This window comes from Poecilia reticulata, linkage group LG11 (genome assembly GCF_000633615.1).
Source record: "Poecilia reticulata strain Guanapo linkage group LG11, Guppy_female_1.0+MT, whole genome shotgun sequence".
NCBI classification, from domain to species: domain Eukaryota; kingdom Metazoa; phylum Chordata; class Actinopteri; order Cyprinodontiformes; family Poeciliidae; genus Poecilia; species Poecilia reticulata.
Genome location: NC_024341.1, coordinates 17,985,413 through 17,990,450, shown reverse-complemented (window position 1 = coordinate 17,990,450; position 5,038 = coordinate 17,985,413).

The window sequence follows — 5,038 nt, the reverse complement described above, 5'->3', positions numbered from 1 at the left end:
ATCATGGAGGGAAACCATTCTTTCCGTCACTCCTGCAAAAGAGACAAAAAAACAACAACCCAGGAATTAAATGAAAATCTTCAAAATAAAAGCATACAGATAATTGCATATTTGCATTGATTTGATCTTGTCTTTTGTAAAAGCACTSYATATGCATATATTCAATAAAGCCTTTTAGCTTTATGAAATATTACAAATATATTTTATTCTATAATATTTCATATTTCTAAGTTTAAATTGTCTGCATTGAGAACAAAGTGGAACCAAATTCAAATTCCTTGTTTGTGTGCAGCCSATTCTGATTATGTTTGGAATTATATTATATCATGTGATATAATATATCACATGATATAATATGTGATATATTATATCACATATTATATCATATATGTGATGATATAATATGTCATCACATATATGATGGACCAAATATATTTATATATATCCTAAATTGCAGAAAACAGAGATTTGGACTCCCATTGTCCTTTGGCATTATCTATGATCTACATTCAGGAAAGGTTAATTGAAATGTATAATAAGGTCCAGGCTAATAAAAAAAATATGAAATTACAAGAATAAAGCCATAATATTACAAGAATAAAGTTGTATGAGGATAAGGTAAAAATAATCTGAGAATAAAATCATAATATTTTGATAATAAAGTCATAATATTACCATATTACAAGAATAAAGTTGTTAATTTACCGGAATAAGGTCATAATAAACGCATCAGAATCAGATTATTGTCAGTAGCAGCCTGACATCTTATATTTAAACTATTGCTGATAATTCCTTATTTGTATAACAAAATATTAAAGATGCTTAATATTTGTAATTTTACTGCAGCTATAAGGCTCCTTTTGTGCATTATTTTACAACTTTCTTCTGGTAACATTTTGACTTTATTCTCACACAAACTTCTTCTTATATTTTTATTTATTCTGGAAACCAAAAATTTAAAAAATCGATATTTTTTTCTTACCCCGRCCACAATTTTTGGTTGTAAAAATGAAACATTAGAGAAGGTAAGGATTTAGTAATTTACCTCCGTTCATGTCTGTCAACACAGTCTGCCTACCGTTTCCTGAAAATAAAAATCACGTCTATTATCTGTATTAAGCAACAAAACACCAAAAGAAAATAAAAAGTAGCACAATTTTACCATTATTGTCAGGGGATTCTTCTCCATCTGAGGACACAAATAGAAAAGTCAGAGAAGTAAAAGATACAAGTGATTAAAGYAGCACCTGAGTACAGCAGCAACCCCACAGATGAGCATGTAGAGTATTAGYATTTATTTCAAACTGGTTTTTAAAACCAAAGAAAGCAAATAACCAGCAGGACAACAGAAAACATGCATTAGCTAACAAAATAATTAGCTTGCCACTACTTTTCTGGAAGAAGTTAACACYTACTTAACCCTTTACCTCAATTCAATGAAATTTATCAGTTAACGACTCAGTAATTATCAGAAATTTGTCAATAAAAGACATGTGACATGGATATACCTGTTCAATTTACTTTGCTAAAGAACCGACAAATAAGTTATGATACATAAAATTATTGCAAACTGAATAACAGAACAAGTTGTACATAACAACAGGATCAGATTAATTACCAACTCTCTGCCAATCTATAATAATTATATAATATAAAATAATGATGGTAACRGAAGGAAATCTCTTACTTTGCTGCTGGTGATCTCCGTTGCCATTGTCTATTAAAGATGTTGAGGAAACTGAACATGTTGAGCAAAAACAGGCTCTTATTTTTCTTTAAGAAACACCTGCAGGTTCTTCTGGGATCTTTCCCTCCACCTACCTGCAGAATGAGAGGAACCTGGGAAAGGCCTGGCCTGTGATTGGTCAGATCCGGACGTCAGCGAGGKGCCGCCTGCGCCTGATTGGTCAACCCTTCCCACAGCGAGATATGAAGAATCTTTACCACCAGGAGACATGAAGAAGAATGTAAAACAATGTTTGTTTTACTGTAACATAAGGCTGGACAATGAATCAGTACCAATATATATCACAATAAACATGTAATCAATATCCATACATCGTACATTAGAGAATATTCAATAGAAGAATCAATGAACTCCGATCATTAACTGCACAGGGATATTTAGTCCTTAATCAGATGGACCAAATAAAAAAATTAAGTGGAAATTTTGGTATTTTAAGGACAAAAATGACAATAATTCATATAAGCAAAAAAATAATAAAATCAGGGAAGAGAAAATTTTTCCAAATTTGTTTCTTTCAGTAGAAAACTTAGAAAACTTTAACAAAAACTGCAGGCGTGTGTCTGTCTGGTGAGGTTTTGGTTAAAACATGTCTGTTTTTCAGTCAGTGGATAGAGAATCCAGAAATTTTACTCAAGCAAGAGCAGAAATACTTCATAATTAAATTCGTTTAGAAAAGGTAGAAAGTACAGAGTAGTAAAAATAGTCCTAAAAGTACATAAAAAATACTCAAGTAAATGTAGCAGAGTAAATGAAACTAGTTACTGCAAAAATCTGAGTAGGTGGTGTCAATTAAATCACTCGCTCATTGGTTACCTAGCAACGACCTGTTGAGTAACTGGCCCAGCAGCAGTTTCAGGTTTTACCACTTTGCCTCAAAACTTACAAAAAAACAAAGACATGAAGTGAAAACTGTGGAAAAGAAGAAAGATCCCGCCAATATTCAAAACAAAAAAAAAAAAACAAATCAAAAATTATCAATATAGACAACTATCAATATCGACTGATATGAAACATTTATATTGTGACAAGTTTTWCAGCCATATTATTCAGCCCAGCTCTAACATAAAATCCAAGCCGAACTGGAGGAGAAACTACTACCTGCAGGAGAGCCTRGGATGTTCTGTCCACCAGGTGGCGCTGCTGTCACTCCAGTGCCTGAGAAGTCGTGGTGAGGCGGTGCGGTCAAGTGAGCTGCCAGAAGAAAACACAAATTTCAGGGTTTCAGAGTTCTAGTGTCGTCTTCTTCAGTGGTAAATCCGAGAGGTCAGACCTGGAATATTTAGGTGACCATCTGTACTGAAAGGATCCACCAAACCACCACCTGAAAACACAGGAATCAACAACATGCTTAAGTTTCAACAACATACTTAAGTTAACACAGCAGAAATTGCAATAAAGTGTTTGTCTAGAAACATGTTCAGCCTTTTTTAAGTTCTTCACAAATAATTTTCAAGTTCACGTCAAATCATTAGTCTCAAGTCTCTAAAGAACTGATATAAACATTTTTAAATTAAAATCACAACACCTAACCTCTTTACATAATAATAGATTTAGGTCATTAAGTCTCAAAGTACGAACGACACATGACTGAACAGCCATTTGGTTTTTCTCAAAGATTGAGAACAAATACGTCCCTTTGTAACCTGCACTGTTGTAAACTGGGCATAAATTACCATCTGAGCATTTAATAAACATTTATTACTAGCTTTCTTTGAATCTTTTAACATGTATTTCACCATCTGCTRCAAGATGTTTTATGTTATTTTTGAAAACTGATCAACTGTACTGTTTGCCCTGTCAGAAATACAAAAGTGGGTTTGAGAAACAAATCCTGTTCATGTTGAATTTCCTAATGAATCTGTTTTTTTGTCTTTATAATGAGTTTTAAACATTTTAATCTTCAGGCAAAGTGAACTAATGGATCAGACAAACGTACCCATAAGGTTGAGCAGGAAGTCATGACTGGACGGATCGACGATTCCTGATGAAACAACATTTGAAGGTTTTATGCAAATATGAAAATAATGTTAAATCAAAATGAAATGAACTACAGAACTGGAGCGTAATCCTGGATTATATCTCCTTTTTTCAACAATGCGTAATTTTAATAGTACATAGAAATTTTCTCACCTGGTTTCTGTTGCTGAGTGGAGCGACTCTTTGCTTTACTTCATTTTATTTTGATAATTTTTGGTTGGCTTTTAGTTCTAATGTGAGTGAATATCATTTTTTTTTTCAGTTCTGAACTTTGTTGGTTCAAATCTTTGGACATTCAAACGACAAGTCCGGTTATGTTCAAGTCGCCTGGATTAATAAAGCCATTTTGTTTTTCAACAGAGAATATAAAATCTCTCTGTCATAAATAAACTATAGATCTAGACCTGGATGTTTCCAAAGGAGAAAAAACAACAACAGTAGACTCCTAAGTTGTTAAGGTTTTGTTTTGGCTTGAGGTCTAATATTTTTCACTGCTTTGAAAAGTTGATTTTGAAACATTSAGTCTTTCTTGAATTAGTCAAATTTCACTGATCTTAAAACCTTTTTCCACCTTCTGCTCACCAGTCTGACTGTCCACTCCACCTCCTCCACCGTTCAGCAGCTTCTGTCCATTACCTGTAAACAACAACAACRACAACAACTAACTCAACTGATCTTGAAGCTGAAGTTTGTAACTTTTTAAAAAATTCAGTTTTTAACACATTTGGTAAAATTGTCACTTTGTCGTGGCAGTTTAATATGAGTCAGATGATCTGTGAAAAGACTGAGCTCCTCCATCTTCACCCTACATCTGTCTGAAGAAATGCAACACTCTCTGTCAACCAATCAGAGCCAGTAGGAGGGGCTTAGTGCTGCCAATCAACTTCATGTATATGCTGCTCAATGTACTAACGGAGGAGAAAAAAATKATCATTCCAGAAAAAAACGTTTATCAGAGTCAGGCTGTGCTAGCCGGAGCGCAGGAGAGTGGGAACAGAGCATACACTAGGGTGATTGACAGCGCTAAGACCCTCCTCCTGTTTCTGATTGCGTTTCAGACAAAGTTGTGTTTTTCTGCTGTTATTACTGGGAGAAAGCAAAAGAGTTTGATATTATCACAGATGATCTGTTTCATATTATACTGTAGCAACAAAGTGACAGTTTAAACAAATATATTAAAAAAAACATGTTTAAAAATAAATAAAAGTTACACATTGTAACTTTAAGGGTTTAAATTAGCCTAAAAAGATTCCCAACATTTTTAGTAGTTCCAGTGATTTGCATTATTTTCCCATATGAAACTAATGATAATAA